The following is a 27,840-nucleotide window of genomic DNA, read 5'->3' as shown; positions in this document are numbered from 1 at the left end:
AATTTGGAAAGGCCAGAAAATCATAATCCCCCAGAAGAAAAATACTGGGCCACATCCAAAAGTCCTCTTTGCTCAAAAGTATTCCACAAAGAGAGAGTCTATCGAGGGATCACAAGCAGTATCCCTTAGCAAAGCTGAAATAACATGGCAAAGTGGTTTTATAGGCTTCCCCACGGCATGCAGTTAGGGAATAAATGTACACAACCAAACCAAATATTGGTTGCCAGTGTCTGATAACCAAAGAAGATACAGTTTTAACTCATTTTTTCTCCTTTTCCCCTCTCTGTGCTGTCTTCAGAGCCATCACAGACAGCCATCCAACAGATTTCAGTGCTCAGCCTGAGTTCTGCAGCCTTTTTGTGGATTTGCTGTGCTATTAGGGGTACCAGAAGGAATGGTGGGAAAGTATCTCAAGATACTTTTACTACACCATGTAGTAAGGAAGCTTTCATGGTTGTAAGCAGAAAGTTGTCTCACAGGCTGAAAAAAACCCAACCCAAACTATATTTTCAACCCACAATTGTCACCTGGATACATATACTGTACCATCAGTTGGTTGTGTCTGGAAGGAGTTTCATCCCTGCTTCCCTGAGCCCTGATGGGCTGGTGGACTTTTGCCATCAACCTGGAGGGAAGTTCCCCTTCAATTCCCAGATGCATGGAATTACATCTGTAAGTTCTGGTCAGTATTGCCATTGCTGGCATTGACAGGGTTGTTTAAAAGGGCTTCTTCTCATTGTTTTTCCAAGGACCTGCCCAAAAATGTTTCCATCCAAACCACCATCACGCAAGACTCCAGCAGAGGAGTGAAGAACAATAGCACATAAGGTTCCAAATTCAATAGCAATTTCAAGGATTTCAGCTGTCACAGTTAATTAGTGGCAGTTTCTTTCAGGCCTCCTTTGCTTAACCCCTGAAGGACAAAGCTTGGAAAACTGCTTGTTGAAAGGGCAAGGAAAGTCAAAAGACCTGTCTTGTAGCAGCCAGGAATTATTAAGAAAGCAAAACTAAAAAATGGAATGTGTTGTGAAGTTAAAAATTCAGACAAAATATTTACAAAAATATACTATTTCCACTTTTGCTAAAGGAGGAGGCATGAGCCTGGAGGGTGGGGTCCAGAGTCTGGATTTTGGGCAGGGTTATTTTAGAAAGCTGAACAAAGTCCAACTGTTTTTCTAGGATAAGTACTTCCCAACTTTAGCATATTTAAAAAAAAAAAAAAAAAATCTGGATCGTGATCTGAAATCTGTGGCTTGAGCTTGTTTCTAAACAGTTCTTTTTCTTGCAAAAAAAGAAAAGGCATCATATGGTAAGCCACTCCAGAAAAACACTGGAGCTCTGCTTCCTGACAGGAAAGTACCTTGGCATGCCTCCCTTTCCAAAAGGTCTGGTGTGGTTGCTAGATACAAGACTGAAAGCCAGAAAAATTGGGAGATTTGTTGTTCCCAAACACTGCTGCACCAAGCATTTCTAAATGATGCACCAGAGCAATTCATGACTTGCTCAGGGGGAAGACCCCTGGCACCCTGAGCAAGCACCTCCACACAGACCATGTCAGAAGATGCTCTCTGGGTGCAGCCTCCTCGCTCCCAGCTCATGGAAGCTGTGCCAGGCTGCAGCATAAGGACAGTGACCCTCTCGTGGTCACCACCTATGACTATGAAGTCCCAGGACACAACACCCATGTCCCAATCCAGAGCAGGTCTTGTGATAAGGGACATCTCCACCATGTGAACTGATGCAGGGCAAGCATCACACCTGAGCCAGGTTAGGCTTCAAGAGAGGGCCCTGTCCCCTTGGGTGGTCATGGAGATGCCCCTTTATTTGAGGTTTTATCATCAGGATTAAAACTCATCCCCTGACACAGCCAGGGGACTGAGAGAGCTCCCCAGGCCAGAGCTTGAGAGAGGGCCCAATGGAGGGAAACACAGCACAGGTCTGCAATATGAGGAGACCCCATATTTCATGGGAAGCCAGCAGTCCTCACCACTGCCACGTGCAGCCCTCTGAGACAGTCTGTCTTGTTACTCCTGTACCAGAGAGGTGGATTAAACCTGTGGGAGGGAGGGAGCACCTGAGCAAGTGGGACACAGCAAGGCTGCTAAGTGCTATTACCTCTCCCAACACTAAGCCCATCCTCTTGTGTCATGGAGTCTCCAGACACACTGCTGCCCCTGCCCACGGGTTGGTGCAGCCTCTGCAGCTCCTGGCAGGACCTATGTCCTACAGGAGGCTCCTCCATGGCTCCTCCATTTTCCCCCATGCTCACACACAGAATCACAGAACTTTTTAGGTTGGAAGAGACCTCCAAGATCATCCAGTCCAACCTTTGACTACCACCAACTACCAAACCATGTCCCTAGGGACCAGGTCCAAACACCTTTTAAATACCTCCAGGGATGGTGACTCCACAACTTTCCTGGGCCATTCCAATGCCTGAAAACCCTCTCAGTGTAAAAAAATGTTTCCAAACATCCAGCCTAAACCTTCTGAGCAGAAGCAGCAGGCCAGCTCTGCACAGCAGATCAGCACAACCCTTTTGGGCACAGCAAGATTGGAAGCCTGGAGTCCTAATTTATCACCAGTCCCTTACCTGAGTCCTTTTGCCTGATTGCTGAACCCTGCTGCTCCCTGGTTCTGCTACTTTGGAGCACAGGGCAGGAGCCCTTCAGCCCACAGGCAGCCCTGCCCCTCCAAGAGGTATCCTCAGCTGGCTCTTAGCCCAGTTTGCTCTCACCCTGAGCACACAGGAGGGCAGGGGCTCATAACATGTTCCTACCACATCTTCCAGCACCACACTGGGGTCTCGGGGCCAACAGTGCCCGGTCCTTGCTGACCCAATATAAACATAGGACTTTGCTCCCTCTGCCTCCATTTTCCTGTTTTTGCATCCTGTGAGGGGAATGGTGTCACAGATGGGAACAGACCAAAATTAAGGGTTGTCCTACAGGACACAGCCAAGGTAGATATCAAGGCACTATTCAAAATAACAGTGCTTTGGTGTTACCTGAGACACATCGACTGTAGTTGCTGATGGTATTTCCAAGCCTTCTGTCCCATCTTGCAACCAGCAGCAGCTGAAGCAGGGGTAAATCTCCAGAGAAAACAAGAGGCCCTTATATTCAAGGAAAATGCTTATCACAGCCTCTCTGACAAAGCTCAGATTTGATGTGAATGAGGAGGGAAGCTGACAGCAGGTGGAGATCTTCAGGCTAATTACCTTGAATAATTTGCCTGCAGGTGCTGTGCAGGTGGTCTGAACCTTCAGGCACTGACCTAGGAAAAGCAATGGGAATCCTGCATCCACCACCTTTCCATCTGAGCTGCAGGCCTGGGATACTGGCTAAAAAAAAAACAAAGAAAACCCAGATTCCATATTTAAATCCACAGTTAACAGTTTAGGGTTGTTCCCTTAAAAGTTTTGGAAAAGGAGAAAAAATTCGATCCCATCGGAAAGTTTCATTCTCTTCGCCCTAGGAGCTTGCTACATGTCAGCTTTAAAATAACCCCAGAGTGGAGAATTTGCTTGCAGATTAGAAGAGCATTCACCAGCTAAACCCAGTAGGCATTTAGAAAACAAACCAAAACACACATTCTTTCCTGAGGCTGGCAAGGCAGCTATTGGAGTCACACCCTCTTGAACAACTGCCCTCTGATGTTTTCAGATATTCTGAGGTTTTAGAGACAAACACTCCACTTCCTCCTGCAATGTGCTCAAATGCTTCTCCAGACAGCTGACTTGAGGGCTACCATGACTACATAAAGTTTCACAGCTATTTAACAGCTCTTCATTTTAAACCAGTTTCTCAGGACATCTGAATCTTGAGAATCACAGTGATTTCTAAGATGAAGTAGTAATTTATACTGGTGAGAGTTATGGTCTTGGGTTACCAGAAAATCTCAATTCTGGGAACAAATTAAAAAAGCCACACAAGTATTCTGAGCTTTGACATGCAGGGATACCTTATGAAATAAAGCTACCAGTTTATACTACATGCTCTGCTGGTTTCTAAAATTAGATACAAGTCTGTGACCATGTTAGACTTCTATCATGCATATTTTCATGTTGCATGTGTAATACTTGTGTTTTATCCCAAGAGGAAGTCACAAGCTTTTCCACATCCAGGTAACACATTGGTCAAGACTCCATATAGGATGATCTCAAATTTACCAAGACACCAAAGGCTTTGTTCACATGCTTAGGGCCAAACTTCTGCACAGGGGTAGGCAAATACTTCCCAGGGAGTTCTTGTTCAGGTTGCAGAAGTTTTCCTTAAGCCCAGCGTGGACTGTGGATGTGAATGTCCCTCCATGAATTGTAGGGTGAAGAAATGCAAAGTGTTCAGAGTCTACTTCAAAATTCACTTTTTTTCACAAAAGTTACCCTCTTACATCAAAAGCTGGAATGCAACAAGAGGGCACAAGAAAAGGATCAAGAAGAAGGACTCTTCCAAGAAGGAGAGAGCGGGAATATTGAAACCAAAGGAATTCCAGGCTGTTTGGAGTACCTGAAATTTGGTTTCCTTCTTTACAACTGGGAACCTGCCTTACCATCTGATAAACCATAATTTTAATACCCTTTCTGTGAGATAAGGAGCACCCTGTGCACAGCACGGGCTGGATCAGACCCAAAAGGTGACGGATTTATAAGTTATTTGGAGGGGACCTGAAGGCAAATGGATTTTGTTTTTGGGGCAGTTCTGGGGCAGTTCTGTAGCATGAACCTTTTAAATCATAAGTATGTGCAGACCTGTAACTGCTGGTGTACACACACACGAGTGTCTTGTCTCTTCCCTTGACCCAGATAGTTTCAGAGTGTTTTCATGAGCAGAATACATTTGCTGAATTGTAGTCAGATGCCACTTCACTGCCGTTCTGTTTATTTTTAGGAAATGCAAACTGATCCCCATTTGCCAGGACACGGTGGGATCAAACAGCAGGAGGCTGTTTCTTTGCTCACCCTTTAGGCCTTGTGCTCACCACCAGGCTGCCCTAAAGCTTTTGTTCTTTGTTCTTTTTTCAGGATGTGCCTCGTGTTTGTTTTATCCCTTGCTGTTCTTGCCAACTCTGCTCTATCAAATAGCATCAGCCCCCTTATTATAGAAAATAGAAATGTCCTGGGAATGTCCTGATATCCTTGTAGCCTCACAACACAGTCTTTAACCATTCACTCTGTGTTCTGCTCTGCTTTTTTTCAGCTGCTACTAAGTAAATGAGCTGTTTCAAAGGAAAAGAGAAGACAGCAGTTATGCCACCACCACTAAAACTGAGACCAAACACTCTTTGGGAGCCTGTTTTCCATGGGAACAGCATGCTCTGCCCATCTTCTCTTACCTCTTGCTGGGTCCACAGCAAGCAGAGAAAAGGACTGTGGATAGATTACAAATGGCACAAGCATAATCAGGCAGCCACTATTTTTTGTCATGATGTTTTCATACCACGAGCCCAATCTGAGCTCTCTCCTATAGAAACCTCCTGGGGAATTTTTAATCTTCCTGCTTGTTTTTGTTCCATCTGTCTTTTCAGAGTGTCCCTGAAGAATATTTATTCTTTCTTTGGAATCTGCTGTCTCTTTCATAAACTCTTTCTCACTTCTCCTATAAAAACATGCCCAGGACAGAACTCCTTCCAGTTTCCAATTTAATTTCATTCCTGGGCAGTTATACCCAGTTGTTCCCACGCTGTGGTTGTGCCTTAACTTGAGTAGCTCTTTTCCATCCCTGGTGTTCTCCTCAACCATGTGTGAAAAGTAAGTTATTTCTTTTCAGGGCACCTCACATTTCTCTTTGTTTCAAATGGGCTGCCTTGAGCTTATCACAGACCACTTATAAACAGTTTATGAGCTCCCCTACAAAGACTTCAGCATGCATCAGGGTATCAGCTAGATAGAGCACATGGGATAAAAGCCATGTACCACACAGCAGCCTCTTTACTAGTGGATGGTCCATTTTGAGGCTGAAAGCCTTGTCCTGCACTAAAGACAGGGCTTTTCTTTTTCCTGACTTTTGTATCCACCACTATTTTTCCAGATCTAATAAGGAAAGCCTGGCTGAATCCATTGCAACATTCTGAACACCATCTCTTCATGCAAGCAATAGCTGTCCTTTAAAATTATTAAATTTATGGGACGTAACACTTCATTTGGTGAATTTTGAGTCACAGTTCCCATCTGCTCCTCCCTGCAGGAGGACTGCAGGTGTGATTCCTTTTCCTTGTTTTAGTTCACAGGGCATAAGAAGTTTTGCAGAACCAAGCAGTGACCTTGGTTCACCATACCATTCTCCAGCAGTAACTATAAACATTGAGCATTATAAGTCCTAGAAGCAGACACTGACTGAAAACCATGCTGTCAATTTCAGCAAGTGCAGTTACTTAAGACATACTTAATGAAAAAGTAAAACTACTAAAAATAAAACCAGCATTCACTTAGAATTGGTGCTGTCATCTTATTTTGTAGCAAGATGAAGGTCAGGTCTTGACTGCAGGTTTAATTAAGTTTAGTTAATCCATTTTCTCAGCAGGGCATAAAGCCTCTTCTTCTTTTCTTACTAGGAAGTGGCAGAGTGGTTGCTGAATGAGCCTGCTTCTGCCAGCACCTGGACCAGTTTTAACACCTACCCCACCATGAAACCTGGAAAATAGATCCTGATTCCTTTCAGATCTCAGCCATGCTGCACCTCTCTCCTGGAAACCTATCAGAGGAGGAAGTTGCTATGATTTTTTCTGTCCCTGGAGGTGAATGGAGCCATGCACTGCAAATGAGACGTAGGTACCTGCCCTCCCACCCCTGAACCACATGTTAAAAAGGGAATTTCCATCAACTTGTTGTGAACACCTTTCCTCACCCTGGCCTAGTGAAACTGAGAGGGGTCAATAATTTCTTTGCTACCTTGGCTAATCAGTCTTTGGGCTCAAACCCAAGAGGTTCAGGTTTTAATCCCTGCTTAAGCCCTTTTTGACAGATTTCCCCATCACTGACACAAATTAAAGACTCAGTTTTGGATCTCTTGTTCTCTACCTGTTTTCACATGCCCATGTCCACTGCCTGTGTGTGCTCCCAGGGGGTAAGTTCAGCTGCCAATATGCTTCCTCTCCTGCCATGACCTAAACCCCCATGAGCTCTGTATCTTTGTGTCCCCTCCTTCTCCAGACCATGCTGAGGGAGAAACTTGTTTTGGGTGCTTCTGAAATTCCTTTCTGTAATACTCCATATGGTTGAAGGTTTTTTCTGCACCCTGGATTTTGAGTGATGTTTTTTTTCTTTAATTGCAAAACCAATGACTGCAACAGAATTATTTTTCCTCCTCTTTATGCAATTTTTCTTGCTTTACAAAGGTTGAACAACGTTTCAAGTCATGAGCCATCAATGCTGCTCTCTCAGCAGCACTGCATTTAGCACCATCTATTTCCATATTCCTCTTTAAGTTAAAGCTGCTTCTAATGAATAGCTGCAAAGACCAAGTCTTGATCTGTAAACCATTTCCACAGCCTCTTGGAGTAGCTTTTTTTGATTTTTTCCACTTACACTGAATGTCAAAGCGCACCATGAATTTATAAATAGACTCTTTGCCAATTCATCCTGGAAGACCTCACTGTGCCAGGAACACACATTTCCTCTGCTTCTCTACCCTTTCAATTAGGGCATCTCCTTTCCCTTCACTTCAAGCTTTTGGCCAGCTTAGGTCAGTGGCTAGTGCCAAACCCTATACCAAGGACTTATACAAAGTCTAGATAATTCAGCTTTTTTATTTATTTATTCCCAATCTGGCAATAAATATTGCAGCAGCAGCAAAGCTGGGCTGGGCTTCTCAAGGTCCTGCTTACAAACCCATCTGTGTTCATCTTTCTCAGTCAGTCTCTTAGACCATAAGGTTGTTCCAAGCTGAAAAACCTTTGAGGAGTCTTCCCCCCCCAGTGAAATTTTGCATTATTTGAGAAAATAAAGCCTCTCTTATTCACTCTTCTTAGGATTACTGATGGGTACAGAAAAGTGCTACAAATGCCTTGCTTTACCCAAATTCTCTAGCTGGACCAGCTCCCACATCAAGAAGGCTGACTTGTCTCCAACTCTTCTGTCACCTCAGTCAGGTGATTTTTTTTTTCACCCCCTGAAAAGCAATTGCAGAATCAGGAAATAATGTGCTGCATCATCATCTTCTACATCATGAAGTGCTACACAGCTGGAGGAATGTAAGAAAACATACCAGGTTTTTTTAGACTTTTTTTTTTTTTTTTTTTTTTTTTTTTTTTTTTTTGGCTTTTTCAGGTTATATCAATCTATTTGTTGACTGAAAAATCAGCCAAAGGTGACTTTACTCACCTTCTGCTGGTTTGTCCTGACAGCAGGAGGATTGTTGAAGATGTTGAGTGGTGTGGCAGTTCCAGCTGCCAGTATTCTTTGTGACAAAGTCATGCATGGGGAAAGGGCATAATGGAAAAAGTGTTTCTGGGTGTAGCAAAGAGAGGAGAGGACCAGCAACCACCATATTTGCTTCCACGTGGAGTAAAAACTGATGGATAGGAGAGTTTAAATGTGTGCTGCCATTCACTGGTTGAGCAGGTTCCCCGTGCTTCATAAGATATGGGAATTACTGTAATGCAGCATGATCTAAGACTGAGTTTTGGTTCAAAGTTGGAGTTTGTTTCCTGGAAAGTAAAAAACCAAACCAAGCAACAAACAAAAAACCAGGAAACCACTCTAAATAAGTCAGTGATGCAGCTTTCTTATATGGTGTAAATTGTCTGAGCAGATGAAGTGATGGCACAAAATGGTATTTTAACATAGAAAAAGCCATCAGGAGAAGAAGGGAGTTGAGAGGAAAGCCCTGCAAAGCCACATGAGCAGCTCTGCACATACATTTAAGTGGTGGCCCTGGATCATTGGAGCAATCCCCAGGGAGCAGAGGCTGAGGCCTTTGTATCTTGTCATCTCTCCAGAAGAAGGGATGGAGCTTGGGGTGGGTTTAGGGGACAGTTATTTGTTAGGCATAAGCCTTAGTCAAATTTAGGCTTTTTAACTCAGCAAAGAGGTAAAAGTGGATGAAATTTAATATCCAAGACATTAGAATAGATTTTAAAGTCCTTCTGGGCTCCAGCCTCCCTGTTCTATATAGACAAGGATTTTCTAGGTTAGAGACAGTTTTTCCAGTGGAGGAGCTTGCTTGAAAATATTTTTTGGTCTTTTACTCCTTTGGAGCACAGCCCAAACACTGCTTATCTGAACTTGTCCACTTTGCTCTTTTCATTTTGAGAACCTGGCAAGGTCCATACCCAGATCCATGACCCTGTAAAATCATTTAGAGTGTTGGGGCTCTCTCTGTTCCTGTCACTGATAGCCTATTGCATACCACCACCACAAAAAAAACCCAAAACCAAAAAACCCACCAAAATCAGTGCAACAGGAGATGAATATTTGATAATTAAGACCCTTTAAATAGCTTTCTTGGCTCTGTTTACAAAATCTGAGTCACCCTGGCTCAAACTGGGAGGAATCAGTGTTCAAACCTGCAGAGATACGATCTGCCTTTGAAATACTTGAGAAAACTCTCAGCCTTTTTTGGAAAAGTAAAATCTGCCCAGATAATATTGATTCTCTCAGAGGACAGGAGGGTCCTATACACCTTCACCCTCCAAATTAACTCCTGCTCTGTCTGTGTGGGACCTCGTGGGGATGCTGGCACCTTGGACATCTCATACTTATTTCCAGAACATCCCACAATGTCCCACAGACCTTCCCCAAGGGCTAAGGCCTCCCTGTTAACAAAAAACTATAGAATCACAGAGTGGTTTGGGTTGGAAGGGAATTTAAAGATCATCCAGGGACACCTCCCACCAGCCCAGGTTGCTCCAAGCCCCATCCAACCTGGGCTGAGACACTGCCAAGGATGGGGCAGCCACAACTTCTCTGGCAACATGTTCCACTGTCTCACCACCCTTAAAGTGAAGAATTTCTTCCTAATATCCAATCTAAATCTCCCCTCTTTCAGTCTGAAACTGTCTCCCCTTATCCTGTCACTTCATGCCCTTGTATAAAGTCCCTTGTGTTAGCCCCTTCAAATATTGGAAGGTGCTCTAAGGTCTCCCCAGGGACTTCTCTTCTCCAGGCTGGACAACTCCAACTCTCTGAGCCTATCTTCATAGGAGAGGTGCTCCAGCCCATGGTAGCACATGATCCCACATCAGTGATGTGTGGATGGATGCACAACCTCCTCATGTGCCTCAGCCCTGGGACTGGGGCCACAGCACTGGGTTCAAGTGGTTGGAAGGAGAGAAGAAGCCCTGTGGGAGCCCTTTGCTGGGGACCCTGAACAGCAGTGGTCTCCCAGCAGCATGATATTATGGGGCACAGATGAGGGGGCAGAAATCAGGATGTGATGCTGGGCTGGGACAGCAGGAAAGGCCCCCCTGGGCAGCTGGGAGCTGTGCTCACAAGAGCTGGTGGGGTGTGCACAATGGTTCTGCAGCCAGAAAACCAGCAATGTATCACTTGCATTTAGATAGTCACCAGAACACAAGACCTGGCAGCTCCTCAGAGATGAACAGAGGTTTGGAAATCAAAGATATTTTTCATTCCTGAGCATTTCCATCATACCCACTGGGTGCCTTTGTATTCTGCAAGGAGGATAAGGCAATCAGAAGTGTATACAAATGGTGGGGAAAACCACCCTCCTCAATTTGACACATTTTTTTTTACCATTTTGTAGAGGATAGCTACATCCCCCCTTAAAATGTGCATTTCCTTCATTATATAAAGACTTTTTTTCCCCCTTTAAAAGCCAGTGGAATGCAGACAATGAACAATTTCATTTCGAAGCCAACTTTTCATCAGAGTTTATCCTTTTGATTTGGAAACTGGCTCATTTAAGCTGGAAAATTCTGTGAAATGTTGCAATAAAAGAGGCTGTATTTTTGCATTAGTTAAAATATGCACACACAGAAACCCAAGCAATACAAAAAGCAAGCAAACAAAGAAATGCCCAGCCTGTAAGCTCCAAATTGCTGGAAATTTCTTATTTCAAGTACAAATTCCACCCAGATCCTTGCAATCTCTAATAGTAATGCAAGCTGCCACCCATAACCAGCACAACATTTCCACTAGGCCATGTATTTTTCCCTAACATAGTGAATGTGGCTTCAGCTGCCTAAATGTTATCTGGGTCTGTTGCAATCTGCTGTAAATTTTCAAGATGCTAGTCATATGTCATACACTCACAACACTTTCTGGATTTGCTTTAGGACTAAAACGTTCCTGGGCAAAAACAATTCACAATTCAGGAAGAAATCCTATCCTCTGGGTTTTTTCCAGATTCCCTAGAAGTAGATTCTCACTTTTCCCCCCCACCCCCCTTTCTTGCCTACTTCTGTTCATGCCATGTTACTTTATAAATCAGATCCATCCCAGCTCCAGTCATCAAAAATGGGAGTAGCTTGATTTTTCTGTACTGAAAAGTGGAGCAGTAACTGCACACACTCTTAGAAGAAAAAGAAGGATCCAAATACCAGGATAGGCTTCTGGCCAAAGCAGCTCAGATTTTCCACCTCATCTGCAACTGAGACATGAAAAGGACAGGTTAGGCCTGGGCAGCAGAAGCCCTGTTTCTGGCAATCTTTTGTCCCAAAGTTTGTGCATGTGACTGAAGCAATGGCCTTCACACCAAATAAAATAAAACCAGGTATGAGGATGCATTCAGACCCAGAATTAAAGTCTGGGAGACGTGTGGGTTTTTTTAGACCCATATGAAGCCCACAATAGTTGCTGGCAGATATTTATAGAGCATGACTGTATGGACTCTGATCTACAGTCAAGAAGTGGGATAGGTTACATGAATTCAGTGCTGCCAGTTCAACATAATTTCCTTTCAACACCATGACCAAGTAGCCTTTGATTTTCACACCAGTAAAATGGGGCTAATACTTATTTCTTTTACATTATCTGAGGATAATGTTATAAACATCAGTTAAATTATTTGGAGAAGCACTGACTTTGTACTGTAAAATAACTTGGTCTGTACTGGCTGGTATTAGGCAGGAGATGAAATCTAAACCAGGAAAGTGCAGGAGAAAGGAAGCATAATTTCCTGTCTGTATGACATACTCTGCAAGTGTGGCTAAGAATTAAAAAAAAAAAAAAAAAAACAACACAAAAAACAATGGCCTTTACAAGAAAAGTTTTTTTCATCCTGCTTCCCCACTTTCACCAGACTGTGCTCATGCAATGCCATGGTCCTCAGTAAAGAGGAGAACTGTTCACCTGTTTTCTCTTGGATTCCAGAGCAGCTATGGTGCTACGTACCAGTGACTCCTTCCTGTCCCCAAGCCTGTGCTCTGCTCTGCACAGTTGTCCCCTCGGGTTGCAGAATAAATTAGAGCAGCCACCACAATACAGCTGAGAAAGCAATGGAAAATCCAGCCAGCCAGGAAGCTTTTTCTTCTTGATTTCTGTGAAGTTCTCCACATTTGGCAAGCTTTGTAAGCTCAGTAGTGGGAACTGAAAAGGAAAACCCATCACATACACAATTTTTCTGTGGCTTGCAAAAGCGAAATAAATCAAGAGATAAACCAGCAAGGCATCTGTGATACAAGATTTGGTTTGTGAATGTTTAAAACATTTAAACATTGTCCCTCCAGCTTCCCGTGCTGTTGCTGGCACTTTATTATTTTACCTATTTAGTAAGGTACAATTACTAACATCCCAAGGATTTTCTGGCTGGGTTCCATATTCCCCTTTCCCTGTTGGTGTCAGCGTATTTCTCCTCTGTGTGACTTGGATAAATCTCCATAATACTGTCCATCTGTCCCTCTTTTCTTCTTTCTGATTTATCATTGGAAGACTGTCCAAACAACACCAGTGTCATCCCTGTTGTCACCACTGTCACCAGCTGTTCTACCTCCACCCCTCCACCCTCCACCCCTTTGCTGCCTAATCAGAGCCAGGCCAAGTCCTTCTACCTGAGCCACACTCTTTCTGCTCGGGCAGATGAGCACCCCCAGAACCCCCCACCCAAGGAGGAGGATGAGGTGAGCTTACCATTGCCACCACCACCCTCTCCACCCATCATACACTGTGCCATGGTACACCCCCTTTTCCATCTCTTCACCTGAAGTGATGACAAATGACATGGGAGACCTGGGGAGCCACCACAACCCCAGCACGAAGCTGAGACTTCACCAACCACCCCCTAGCCCTGGCAGTCTGCACAGACTAAAGGGAAAGAGGGGTGGGCAAACAGCCCACTGTGTATTTGCAAATTGGTGGAAGACCTGAAAATAGCCCCTGCTGCCTTGTCTTATCAGGAACTTATCAGGAACTCCTCCCTGACTCTAAATTCTAGTTATCCCAGGGGTCATGCAGGGACCCTGCCCCTGGTAGATCTCTGAAATGCCTTTTTTAGATCTTAGCTACAGCTGCTTCATTCTGATTAAACAGCCAAATTTCCTTTAATCTTCTTCCAAAAGAGGGAACTTAAGCCTTACAACAACATCTCCTAGGATCTTTCAGCTCTCCTTTGGAGAGATATTTCTTTCTATTGAAGGAAAAATTTCCAAATAACTCTCTCCTGCTGCCAGGCACCGAGCCCAGAGGCAGCGCCTGTTACTCCCTCATCATTTCCTAAGGGACTGGCACATCCCAAGCTGTACCCTCTACCTTGATTTTCCTGTTCTCATTCCAGCCTGTCTGCTTGAATTTATTCAAAGGTGTAAGAAAAAAACCCAACCTCTTGGGACAGCCTGTCCCACTCTGCACCCACTGCTGTAAAACCTCGGCTGCCGTACTACTGGTTCTTATCAGCCATCACACCTTAAAGTACAGAAGGTGTGTCTAATATTAGCCAGAAAACGTCACGGTGAAGACCTGGACTTTTTCAGCTAATCAGTATTAATAACTTCCTATGTTTGAAGACAGCCCATAGGAAATGCAGCCTGACTCATCTACCCTGTAATTACACGAACTCCTCGAAAAAGTGCAGGTGGCTGCACCACAAAGACATATTAGCCAAGGTGCAGAACAAGCTTCTGACCAAAGGGCAGATAAGAACAGCAATAACTTCCTTCCACTGATATAGTATAAAAAAGCAGGATTTCTGACAGATTTGGCATCTGGCTGAGACTGGAAACTCAAGAAGTAATTTTCTTTCTCCCTCTTATCTCACTCAAGGGAAAGCTGTAATATGCACAAAGCCTTGATTTATTTTTTACACTCTCGCAAACTACTGGAAAATAATTATTCAGCAAACCTTCATTAAAACCAGAAGATTTTTCAGGTCTATTTGCTATATAGGTTATACCTAGACTATGATTCTTACCAAAGATATTTGCTTCCTGTGTCCTTTTTTCCTGCCAAGTTCAGCCATATATCACTTTTATGTATCTGAAGGCCGCAGCGTGATGCAGTATGAAGCCACAAAGGGGATAATGTTACATATTCTCCATTGATTTTCCATTGTATCCATTATCTTTAAAGCTGGAATGCAGGTTAGTGCGAGGGCCGGAAGCCTCGGCACCTCCCTGCCGACTGCTGCCGTATGAAAACCATCCCCTGGGGGCAGATAAAATCATCTGCAAGTTACAGAAAGGAGACAGGAGTTCCCCAAAGTGTCTGGCTTAATGGGGGAAGTGGGTGTCTGGCCAGTCTGTAGGAAAGAGAGAGGGAGAAGGTAGGCTAGAAGTGAAAGGGAAGGAGAAGAGAGAGGCAAAGGTGCATGGTGGAGCTGCCTCAAAGCTTCTTGGCAGTGCAGAAATGCTTTTTGTGTGGAGAGAGGGAAAAAAAAAATGAGATTTGTGGTCCATGATGCTGCTGTGCTGCTGTTGTTCCCTGCTGCGAAGTCCTGGAGGCACCACTGGAGTGAGGCACTGCCCAGGAGAGCAGCCGGGTGGCTGCCAGATGGTCCAAGGTGCTCAAAAGCCACAGCCCTCCAGCCCTGGATCTTGAGGAGAGCAAGCTGAGGGCTCACAGCCATTGCTGCTCAAGCCCATGGGTCAGGATGCACAGGGAAGGTGTCTGCAAGCAGCACAGGAGCTTGGCACCATGGCAGCTCAAACCCAAGTCTGAGCATCACCACTCGGGAGTGAGGAGGATGGTTGGGATGGGAGGATGCACTGGGAAAGCAGGGGCTCCAGGGGATTGCTGCCCAGATGGGCCCAATTGCCCTGGGACTGGATGTTAACACTGGCTCTCTAACAAGCTTCTCAAATCACATTTTTTAAGGCTGTGTGTTAACAGAAAACAACTGTTCAAATTTAGCAAGTCCCAGCACCACTTTCACCCTTGTTACGCCTGGAACGCCGCTGCCACTTCATTTTTCATTCCTCTCTCACAGGGTTGGAGTGGTTACTCATGCAAGTGGTTGCCTCGGATGATCCCACACAAGCAATCCCAGCAGGATTTCTCTGCCTGTGACTAACTGCTCCTCCTGGGAGGGGGGGAGCTCCCCATTGGGAAGGCAAAGGACTCCCCATCTCAGCAGCAGAGCTGTCTGTAATATTAACTCTGCGGTCACTGCTGCTGCCCCTGTGATGTATTTTTAACATCAACATTCTTCTGTGGGACAAGTGACCTGTTCATCTTCACCTGACCTTTACTGCTCTGGATACTCTTGTTGACATCTGTGACTAATTTGTGATTTATGAAACTGAGCTGTGACCAATACAAAAAATCTTTATTAAAACCCTGCCAGGTTGGTAAGCAGGCGATTCTTGGGAAAGCTGTTCCAGAAGAGCCAGCTCTGAGTAACTCCACGGGACAACACTTCTGGAAGGGGTATCTCATCCCAGCTTTTTAAGGCACATCAGCTGCCTTGCTTCCCTGATAAGCCCGGGGACTGAGCTTAGGGACCTTGGTGCAAATTTTCCTTCACTCACTGGGCCTGGTAGGGCCAAGAGGGTCAAGCCAACACAGAGCAAAACCTTTCCCTAGAAAGATCCCCAGATCTTTCTTATTTCACTCTTTTAGCTGGGGAAGAGCATCATCCAGGCTCCTTCCCAGCTGCCCCCCTTGCTGTGTGTGTTCCTAGGTTCATGTGCTGCTCAGCAGGACTCCTTTTCTCATTTAAACAGCCAATTAAAGCCCACTTTGGCACTTAGCACATGACATCAACTTGCAGTACTTAAGCTGCCTAGCACAGTGTGAATTTAATTTGATAAAGGGGCAACTAATAAAGATCTTGGAAGGCTGGTTAAAGTTCATTAAGCCTTTCCTTTCAAAGCACACTTCCCTCCAGTTTAAAAGCTTGCTTCTATTTTTTTTTTAATTTTTTTTATTCTTTTCTTTTTAAAGCTGTGTTATATCCTGCCACCAGAAAAAGGTGCCTGTGTCACACCCCAACAGGGTGCATTTAAAGTCTCACTGTCAAAGCTCTGGCGGGCCTTGATTCTTTGCCCAGAAATGTGCAGAAGGCAAAAAATAAAAGGCCCTTTTCCCTGAGTGTGGGGCGAAGAGTGCAATGTGGGTTGGTGCAAGAGGGTCCTGAGAGAGGAACTGGGCTTCTGTCACAGTGAGCTGCATTCATCCTCCATCTCCTGAGCCATCCCTAATTCCAGATGGCTTTCATAAAGAGATGAGGAGGCTCCTCAGAGCTCACTGCTTTAATGAAGCCCGTATGGCTGACTCATGTAATAAGTATTTAATCATGCTGATGAAAATAATTTTTAAAACTTCCACCACACACAGTGCTGTGCCCTGCTCAGCTGTGGAGCTGATAACAACATCACAGCCAAGAAACCTCCCTTTTCCAGAGCAGCTCCAGGTGCCTACCTCGACTTCCATAAAAAAAGCTCTAAACATGCACACCCTCTGGTGTACTGCCACCCTCTAACAAGGACCCGTTCATCTTTAAAAATAGTCATGGAATCACCTACAGAAGTCACACAAAAGGAATTTTTTTCTTTTTTAAGCTCTACATTCCCCGTGCAGCTGTTTCCAAGGTCACTCAAGGGTTAACACTTCAGTATTTATATTCTTCTCATTAGTTTCTCTTTGTGCTCTCAAGTGCCCATGCTTTAAACTTTGCAGACCTTAAGTGGTCTCCATCTGTAAACAGAGAAAAGCCACAATACCTTCCAAATTATGAGATATCTTCACAGGAAATCCTTCCTCTCATCATCAGAAGTCATCCTCAATACCATGGGGGATGTGGGCCTTCATCATTTTCAGAGCATGGACCTAAATAAACACATGTAAATCCATCCAGCTAGTAGTCTATACATTGTCAGTACATTTTAAGCTTGCTCCAAAAAGTAAGTCCTCTTCCTCCATGGAAACCCCAGGGCTGATGGTCCCTTCAGAGCAGGCTGCATGCAGTGGGTGGAGGGCACCCTTCCCAAGGCAAGACTGGAGGACTGAAGCCCTGTGAGCTGCTGTCACCCAAATAGTGCCCTGTGTGGGCTAGAAGACTTAATGACAAGATTTTTAATTTATTCCTTGGGGAACAAGGTCCCTAAATCACTACCTTGGAGGGTCAGGAAGGGCTGGAAAAGTCAACAAATTCTTTTTCTCTCCACCTTGTTTGGTCTGTAGCATGGTGGAAGTTCAAAGTGCTCTGCCAGGTACTGAGTTTGTGTGAAAGGCTGACACAAGGAACATAACCTCTGGGGCTGGATTCAGGTTGTCATTTTTGTCCTTACCTTCACAACTGGCTCATCACCATGCAGCTGGTCCAGTCACTCCTGAGAGCTCTAGAAAAAGATTAATCCTGTACAGTTCTGCACAGATTCCTGCCCACAGAAAGAGGTACCCCGGGATGTGCCAACATGGAATTTTGTGGGTCAGTCCAAATTCTGTCAGGCAGATATTTTCTATCATCAGCTGAATTAGATTTAATTTTAAGTGCTGGGGGCAAGGCCATCTGGACAGATTTAGCTTTGATTTGTAAGATTCTATTTTCCAGATTCTAAAAATGCTGAAATCTGAAAGTGTCTTTGCAGTATGTTATTAGCTACAAGATTGCTTACCTCCTGCTGGGGAAAAGGCTTATTTTCCTATATGGGACCAAACCAAATCTCCACATTGTGTCATTAACAGCTGGTTTCTTTTTGTAAGCAATTTATTATTCAAATCACTGACATGCAGCATAGTGTTCACAGCTTTAGAAACTGGGTTTATTTGCATTTCTCTTATAGACCTCTTTTTTTTTTTCAGCTTCAAACATGTACATATGTTGAAAAGATACCAGTATAGGCCAAACAGAAAGATGACTGTGATCCTGCATCATCCACTTAAAAATAATGTGCCCAGGAATTACCCCATGCTTTCTGAGTGACTGAAATGTCCCCTCATGCATGGTAAGTGCTGCTTTAAATATTTGTTCCTTTGTGGTTAAGTGTTTAAGTCTTCAAGACTGGGAAGTCTTCTGGTTATCTTGAGTCATCTTGCTGTAGCACCTAGATAGATGCAGCTCCAAATAACTGCAGCATTACGTTCTCTAGATGATGATAATGAAACCCAGAGTTTATAGAATCATAGAATTGGCTGGGTTGGAAAGGACCTCAGAGATCATCAAGTCCAACCCTTGATCCACTCCCACTGCAGTTCCCAGCCCATGGCACTGAGTGCCACATCCAGGCTCTTCTTAAAAACCTCCAGGGATGGAGAATCCACCCCCTCCCTGGGCAGCCCATTCCAATGTCTGATCACCCTCTCTGTAAAGAATTTCTTCCTAATACCCAACTTAAACCTCCCCTGACAGAACTTAAGTCCATGCTCTCTTGTCTTACTGATGTCTGCCTGGGAGCAGAGCCTGACCCCCCCCTGGCTCCAACCTCCTTTCAGGGAGTTTTAGAGAGTGATGAGGTCTCCCTTGAGCCTCCTCTTCTCCAGGCTGAACACCCCCAGCTCCCTCAGCCTCTCCTCATTGGATCTGTGCTCGGGTCCCTTCACCAGCCCAGTTGCCTCCTTTGGACCTGCTCCAGCACCTCAATCTCCTTCCTGAACTGAGGGGCCCAGAACTGGACACAGGACTCAAGCTGTGGCCTCACCAGCACTGAGTACAGGAATTCACTTTATACAAATGCTTTGTCATCCCATTCATGATATTATGAATTCTGGAGCTGCAGGATTAAAGTACAAGTGCAGGAATTCTGCACCCCTTCCTGTATCTCACTTCAGAGCACCTAATTCAGATGTTGCCATGACTTTCCAGAAGGAGCACTTTAAAGAGAAAAACATTGGAACAGTGGGGAGGCCTCAATTTCCTTCATGATGACTTCAAACTCTAGAGCTAAAGGACACCAAGAAGAGACCTCGCTGCCTATAAATGTTGCAGCCTGAACTGATTCATGGCTCAAAGTGCTCCAGCCCTTAGGAGCCATGAGAACAACTCTTTAAATACAGTTTACTACTACCACGGGAAACTGGAACCCACTGACTTCACACTCAGAAGGTTTAAGCTGGAAATGGCAGGGGGAGGATTTATCTGTTCCTCTGAGCAAAATATATCAGTGTAGGAAAACTTGACCCGAGGGTTTTGAGACACACCTGCCATAAATAACCAATTGATTGGCTGGCTCACAATGCCATTAGCAGGTGTGAGGTGCCTGCTGAGACTCAGACACTGCATAAAATGCTGGAGGTGCCAGCAAAATGGACACAGCAGTTGGCTTTGGAGTCCTCTTCCAGCAGACTGCTCAGGAGGGCTTGTGAAAAAGGGAGCAGCTTTCATCTTGCTCACTGGATGCTGGGAGGGGATCATGTGGGGGATCCGGTCTGTCGTGGGCAAAGGGGAAAAAAAAGAGAGATAAAATGACCACCTTGTGCTTGAGCAGTAAATCATCTGGAGGAATAGAAGTATTTCAAATTAAGCTGGAGATTGTGCTTTGACAGTTGCAGAGGCCGAGTCCTTTCTGCTGTAAATCACCCCAGCTGCCAAGTGGCACTGGTAGTCTGAGCTAATGGAGCTTTCTACTGCCTGAAAAGAGGCAGCAGCATTTGTAGGAGGGAATTTTACAGCTCAGATCACAGCCTATCAGGTGAGAGGACCAGAGGTTATGTTTTGCTATCTGAGAATGGGTCATTTTTGCCTTTTCCCTCCATCCCTTTTCCCTCCCAAAGAATGCACGTGATGATGTGCCCGTATTTGCTCACACTGCTGCAGCCACACTTTCTGGACTTGGGTTGATCCTTTTCCACTGTCCCACCCTGATGGCAAGGGAGAAGGTAAGAGCAGTGAAAGTCTCCTGGAGCTCTGTATACCAAACATTTCATTCTGGAGAAGCACAAGCTGTAGGAAGCAGGGCAGACATGATGATGCTCTACTCCTGACATTCATTTATACCAATCTGAGACATATGCACTGTGCAACTGAATAGGAAGCTGGTTGTAAATGGGTACATAAACAGCACTGTAATGATGAACCAGAGCCAGCTCCCTCAGGGAGGCTGTGGCTTCAGGCATCACCCTTGAACAAGCAAAGACAGAGCCTTGTTCCAGTGTCAAACATGGGGTGAGAAGTGATGGCTGGGAGATAAAAGGCAGGTAGGAAGACCATGGCTCTGTGAAATTACATTCAGTCTGATCCTGCTCAGAGTCTCAAGTTCTTTCCAAGCTCTTCCTGCTCTGGGAGGTAGTGGGGGAACTCACAAGGACAAGCTCTGCCTCACTGCCTCTTGTCCTGGCTTACAGAGGAGGAAGAATTTCAGTCCTGGCACTCAGTCCACCACTCAGATGCTTTGGCTCTTTCAGAAACAGAGTTCATTATGTAGGACTTGGTTCCTCCAGTTTTTCTTTTTAAGGATGGGATTCAACAGCTTTTTTTCTTTCTTTATCCAGGAAGCAAGGGCTTGCAAGGGAAGAACTGGTTCCAAATAATGGTATTTACACAGTATGCAAATGTACTCTGGCTGAGGACTGACACGCTGCTGCCCAGGTTGTTGCCTGGCAGCTCCTAAAACATCAGAAATGGGGAGCACCAGTGGAGGATTCATCTGCTTACAGGGATCTGCCCCTATTCTTATGAACTCCAGAACTGTACAAGATTGACTGGATCTAAAGTTCCACTACCTAATCTCAGTTTTTATTACAGTACCCACCTATCCCAGCCATGCCTTCACACAGGCAAAAATATCTCAAATCTCTCCACCCAGCTCTGGTCCCCCCAAAGTAATGCCACAAAAAAACATACCTGCAATGCTGTCAGAAGAAGCATTTGCTTGAACAAACCTTCCAGCAGAGCAATCTGCAGGACCAGGAAGACCACTGGAGTGAAGACCTCTTCCATGCTCAAAGCACTGTTCCCAGAACTCATGGCATTGCTTTAGTCACACAAAAAACTGAAAGGTGGCATTGCCAGAGATTGGTATTCATGGCTCCTCTTCACACTGCTCTGGCTTGTGGTCTCTAAAATTGGAAACTGCAGACACAGGCAAGAAAGAAAACAGGTAAATATTTCCCATCTCTGGAATATGGAAAGATGGAGGGTCCCCAGGTGAGATGGGATGCCTCTGCTAAGGGAAGAAAAGGTCCAGGGAGACTTTGGGTTTGGAAAACAGAGTAAACTGCTGCCAAATACTTTATTTACAGAATCACAGAATTTTAGGGTTTGGATGGGACCTCAAAAGATCAAGTCCAACCCCCCTGCCAGAGCAGAATCACCTAGGGAAGGTTTTGGTTGTTGTTTTTAAACTGGAATCAGCCTTAGGCAAGGAATTGGAGGCAAGAAACTGCTGGGATCTTGTTTCTGCTTTGCAGGCAGTAGTTCTTTGAGCTTTCATGTACAGTAGGGAAATAAGAATGATCATATTTAATAAAAACAGGTGTTCAGCATCTCATCTCTTACAGATTCAGCAGTATGGACTTTGGAAACAAGCACCAGGAAGGGAGGAGCAGTTGTCCCACACCCAGCCATCTGCCAGCCCACAGTAGTTGAGCATCTTCTGAAGCCAGGTGGTGTATCCATACAGCTTCTGCAGAGAACAGGCACTATTTGTGCTGTTTTCCATGAGCTTGTTAAATCCCATCCTTTGAAAGCTTTAGCCACCTCAGCCCCACTAGTGAGGTGTTCTGCAGTTCTGTGAGGCCTGTTAGAAAAGCAGTTCCTTTTTCTTCCTTGCTGTTGGGCAATGTTTTTTTAGGCAGCAGCTAGTCCTGGTTTTATGGGATCAAGTGAATAACAGCCCCGTGTTCACATCCTCACCACCAAGGGCTTGATCCATGTCCCCTCCTCGCCAGCTTCTTTCCAAGAAGAGTCTTATCCTCTTTGAACTGCCCATTTTTTTTTTTTGAAACCCAGCACTACATCTTCTACAAATACTTTGCTGCAGGGAGAAAGTACTTGATTTTGGAAGTGTCATTTTAGTACCCACAGTGCAAATGTTTATAAATACATACCTGCACACACAGTGCTTATCAAAACACATTCAAAGGATACCTAGGTTCTTTCGTGTATTACATACTCAGAGTGAAAATAACCAGCTATATTTAACTCAGATCCAACCCCAGACTAAATTATTTTAAAGGTCAATTAAAGAACAGAAAATCTCAGTAGCTAAGAGATAAACAGCTCCCATTCATCTCCACTTCCAAGAGCTTTAGCAGGACTGAAGCGCCGAATGAGAAATTGTGATTAAGTGCCATTTCACACTGAAATTGTTGACAACTCCAAGTTTCTATACCTGCCAAGACCTGAATTCAGATGACTGCATTTGGCCTACAGCAGTTGATGGAAACTCCATCACTCACCACACTGATGTAGTTGTTTGGAAACCAATGGCTCTTGGCAGAGAAAATACATTTCAGCTTCTGTTGAATGCAGATATGATGAACAGAAGATGAGACAGACCAATAGCCAGTGTTCAGATTTGAGTTATGGTTTGGCTGGTGCTTAAAGTTCAGGTTTGAGGCCAAGTGAAGGCTAGAATTTAGCTTGCCATGTAATCCTGAAATCACATGGGCTTTTCTCCTCAGGTATTGGAATTGGTGGTGGAGACCTGGGGGTATTTTGTCTTGAGAGTGCAAGTCCATCAGTTTGGCAGCCGCTGCTGTGCTTGCTGCATTCCTGTTCTTTGGCTCTGTGTGAGTCAGTTTCTGGAAAACTCTTATTTGACCACAACTGGAAAAGAAAGAGAGAAAAAAATATCTGAGCCAAAACCCACAGATCAAGTATGTAAGACAGGTTTGAACCACAAAGTCTAATTTTCTACCCTGAAAGCCTGCATGATCTCAGCTCAGAGATCCCGGGAGGCGCAGTCCCCACAACAACTACAAACAGCCAAAGGAAGTATTGAGAGCTGAGACCCCACTGCAGTCACCGACCCTGAGCCATAGCAGTCCAGCCAGGAAAGCATGGAACACAGAGAGCCAAATCCCAGAAGAAGCACTGGGATTTATCCTCTCCGGCTGCTTGGAAAAGCTATTTCCACAGCTTAACTCAACACCTTCCTTCATCCTCAGAACAACTCCTTGGGTAAATACAATCACCTTCTAAGTTTGGGCCTTACACAGAAAGAGATCAGTCCACACAGGAATGATATTTAGCATAGGTCACAGTTTAAAATTCCATCCAAAAAATCTGGCAGGGCGTCCATGTTCCAGCTTTGCCATTAGCCCTAAGGTGAGGACACCTTCGTGCATCTGCTCAAGGTGTGGATTTGTGATGTGCACCAGAACATTTGTGAACTAAGCAGAAATGATGGTCTGGCTCCATTTCTTGTGTAGTCTGCAGTTTCTTAATGTGTCCGACACACTGGGAACCCATTTGAAAAGCGGTGATGGAAAACTTGGAAGGCAAATGAAAGTGAAGAAAAGCCCTTGGTGTAATTTTACAGTGTGTGAAAGACTTAAAGCAAGAAACACAACCAGATGCCACAAGGAAACTACTTTCAATTAGTTCTGCTTTGTGTTATACCTACTGATGAAGAATAAAACCAAATTCATTCTGTCAACAGCTCTATCTATAGCATAATCCTTAAATGAACTCATCCATCAAACTGACCTCCTCTGGCAAAACACGTTACAATCCCTGTTTCTCAGCTGTGGGAATCAATCATGTTTCCCAAACCATCTTAGGAACCAAATATATTTTTATTGCACTGAACAAGCCACTTGCAGGGCACCAATTTCACCACACCACCTATGTACAAAGGGTTCATCTGTCAGCAAACTCCATGCTTTCAGGGCAGCTACTCCCCCATCAAGGTGACATGGGAATTTTGTCTGACCTGGAGGAAAAGCAAAGCTCAACCTTCTTGCCCCAGCAGTGTATGTGGGATGTGCTGTTGCTCAAGAGCACCAAAGAACAAACCAGATTTTTTATAGGTGGATAGTTCAGAGAGTGATGTTTGAAAGGACAGACATTTTAGAAGATAAAGAAGTATCCACATGTGTTTTTAAGACAAAACTAGTGGGTCACATTGCAGTTACAGCTGCAGAACCCCAACAAGTTGTAGCTCAGACATCACTGGCAGTATTCAGTCACACCAACATGTTTCTCAATGGTGTTTGTTCCCCATCCTCCATGGAGGAGGATCTTGAAGAGGAGGGTCCCTTCCCAGGGCTCTGAAGACTGCTGCAGCCCAAGAGCACACCCTCCTTCTGGAAAAGGGATCCCATGAGAGGAAGACCTGCTCTCCTTCCCATGTTATTGATGGGAATATGCAGGTACAGCCAGTCTCCATCCTGGAAGCAAAGAGGGATGTAGGTGGGGGAGTTTCTGAGGGTTTTGGTGTCTTACCTTCCATACCAGGCAGCAAGACAGAACTGGAAAGGATGGAGTGGTCAGAGAACAGCTTTAGTCATATTCAGCAAAACCTGAAACGTGCCTTAAAGTCATCCTGGAAGCCCTGGTTCCCACCAAGACGTGTGCGTGCTGTGAGCAGAGACCTCCAGCTGGCTTCACCATATTCTTGTTAGAAAAATCTGCTCAAAGTGGAATACAGAATCACAGAATCATCCAGGTTGGAAAGGACCTCTGAGGTCATCAAGTCCAACCCTTGATCCACTACCAGACCATGGCACTGAGTGCCACATCCAGTCTCTTCTTAAAAACCTCCAGGGACAGAGAATCTACCCCCTCCCTGGGCAGCCCATTCCAATGTCTGATCACCCTCTCCATAAAGAATTTCTTCCTAATATCCAACCTAAACCTCCCCTGGCAGAGCTTAAGCCCCTGCCCTCTTGTCTTACTGAGAGCTACTTGGAAGAAGAGCCCGACCCCCCCCTGGCTCCAACCTCCTTTCAGGGAGTTGTAGAGAGTGATGAGGTCTCCCCTGAGCCTCCTCTTCTCCAGCCTCAACACCCCCAGCTCCCTCAGCCCTTCCTCACAGGACTTGTGCTGGATCCCTTCACAGCCTCCTTGCTCTTCTCTGGACCTGCTCCAGCACCTCAATCTCCTTCCTGAGCTGAGGGGCCCAAAACTGGACACAGGACTCAAGCTGTGGCCTCCCCAGGGCTGAGTACAGGGGCAGAATCCCTTCCCTGGACCTGCTGGCCACGCTGTTCCTGATCCAGGCCAGGATGCCATTGGCCTTCTTGGCCACCTGGGCACACTGCTGGCTCATGTTCAGCTTCCTGTCAATCCAAATTGTGTTTCTTGCAGGTCTATTAGCTTAGCCAGGAGAACTACAGCTGTGTTAGTTGGGGGTTTTTTGTTTGGTTTTTTTTTAGCAGTTAAAATTACAACCTTTATGATTTTTACTGAGAATCCCTCAAAATAATTTGAAATGCAGATGGCAGAGCAGACACCTAAGGGATTTTGAGCAAAGCAGACATAACAAGGAGCAGGCAGGTGCCTGGTCTGCATCCATGCATGGGGATGGACCAGGAATCTTGCCACTTAAATGTCTCCAGCACCAATCCCCTTGGGAAGAATGAAAAGTTGCCCACGAGGCAACAAGGCAAAACAAGGCACGGATCACATGAGAGACAACCCTTGTGTGTCAAAGTCAAATCCAAGGATTGAAACCTCACTGCTTGCAGGCAGTGAGGACAAGTATGCTGTGGAACCAGGCTTTGGAAAGTTATCTGGTGTCCATCTTCTCTAAACCCCAAAATAACCACCCCATATCCCCTGGCATCACCATGGGAAAGCAGCCTCAGTATCTTTCCTCTGTCAGAGGAGCCACACACACAACAGATGCAAGCAGCAGAAGGGATCTCTGCCCGGGAGCTCACTCTGTGGTAACTCCTGCTATGCACCATGGGATGAAGCTTTTTGCCTGTCCTACCCTCACTGGCTCAATATTCAAAAGCTCATCTGTAAATAAAGCTGAAAAACTGAGGGAATCACCAAATCCAAGCATTCAAGCCCCTGCTCATGAAAAGGCCCTGGACACCATGAGGGTTTTGATGACAACACACTGAGCACAACCCTTGCTGTGCTTTCTGTGTCCCAGACCTGCTGTGGAGTCACTAGAAGTAAAAAGATTTGTCTTCTCAAAGATGGATTTGTGTCTGCTGGCACAACCTCTGAGCCAAAGGCCTCTCTATGGGTATCAGGTAGTTCTAATTCAAACCAAAGTGGGGAAGATCAGCAGTGTGGCACAGTTCTGCTGCATACCCTGGGTCTCCAGAGACACATTTTGGTGCAGACATGGGATCAGCTTGAAAAAAAAAAAATCCATACCAGTGCCATTAATAGTGTATCAAGCAGGTAGCTGAACTCTGATGGAGCAAAACACAATCTGTTCAAAGAGGTGGGGAAAATACCCTTAAGTGTTCAGAGGGTTTTCAGAAAGGAAAAATAATTCTTTAAAAGAGATAGACACAAGAATTAACATTGGTTAATGACCCTGTTGGTCACTTCCCAAAAATCTCCAGGGGAAGACAGCAGATGCCCAGGGGGAGATGCTGGCCTGGCTGTGGGGCTGCTTTGGGCTTTTTTTACCATAAGGATGCTGGGGGAAAGGGAAAGATTCTCCTCCCTCTGAACAACCTTGATTTGTTGAGAATTTTTGGCATAACCAAAGGAGCAGGAGCCAAGGCAAACAGTTTTGAGGACTGCTCCTCAAAACCAGCTCAGATAAATGAGAGAGCAGCTGCTCACTGTGCTCCAGGCTGGCAGCAGAGCTCCACGGGTGCCCAGGGCACCAGTTCAAGTCAAGAACTGGTTTTGGGGTGGGCTGGGGTCACCCTTCAGGGCATGGCTGGGCATGAGCTGTCCCCCCAGCCTGATCCCAAGCTTTCCTCTTCCTCTGCTCAAGACACATCAGTGGATGGGCTGGGGGCTCCCCCTGGCCAGGTGCAGGGGACCCCTTGTCCTTCCCATCAGGGAATTTGTGCTCCTGGGGACTCCAGGGAGCTGCCCTGAACATTTGTGCCCTTCACATCCCCAGGATGGCAGTCGCCCCCCAGGCCTGGCTCTGGGACAAGCTATAAATATTCCTCCCACCCTTCCCTCATCACTCAAGCCCCTGGCAGCCCAGTGATGGCCTCAGTGGCCCATGGAGCAACCCACAGCCCCAGGGGCACCACCTGCTTCCCCCTCCCAGCGGGATGCCCACGGATGCTCAAAGCCCTGGGAGGGACAGGACATCCCAGCAGGCTCTCCCAGAGACATGGGCAGATTAGCAGCTCTATTTTTCAAGCTGATCCTCTCTCCTGACCCCACTCCCAACTTTCATTCAACTTAGAAGAATTTAAGACAACTTGGCAGGGCTGGCAGGGTCTATATATAAACCTCAGTGGCCATTTCTCCAAACAAACCCTGATGTGCAAGTGGCCTCTGTAGGTTTATGCAAGTGACAGGTCAGCAAGGCAGCTGCCCCCTTTCCTCACAGCACAATGGGGATAGCAGAGATGCCATCAGCACTATTTTTTTTCCTACCCTGCTGTGCACTAAAAAAATTATTCTAGGAACATTATGGAGCAGGGTAGTAAAAATAGATCTGCAGGTTCAGCAAATGGCTCCTACCACTCCT

General features: G+C 45.4%; 1 long non-coding RNA gene across 1 annotated transcript in view; it reads left to right on the top strand.

Annotated features, from left to right (window-relative positions):
• Positions 1 to 23,441, top strand: part of LOC139796840 (uncharacterized) — a 37,748-nt gene extending 14,307 nt beyond the window's left edge. The window contains exons 2-4 of the long non-coding RNA XR_011726162.1: positions 18,134 to 18,276; positions 20,042 to 20,146; positions 20,759 to 23,441. This is a non-coding gene — a long non-coding RNA (uncharacterized lncRNA). The remainder of the gene's footprint in view (positions 1 to 18,133; positions 18,277 to 20,041; positions 20,147 to 20,758) is intronic.
• The last annotated feature ends 4,399 nt before the right edge of the window (positions 23,442 to 27,840 follow it).

The sequence above is a fragment of the Heliangelus exortis genome, chromosome 5, assembly GCF_036169615.1.
Source record: "Heliangelus exortis chromosome 5, bHelExo1.hap1, whole genome shotgun sequence".
NCBI classification, from domain to species: Eukaryota; Metazoa; Chordata; class Aves; order Apodiformes; family Trochilidae; genus Heliangelus; species Heliangelus exortis.
The sequence above is the reverse complement of the archived record's forward strand: the minus strand, read 5'-3'. Positions and strand labels throughout refer to the sequence as shown.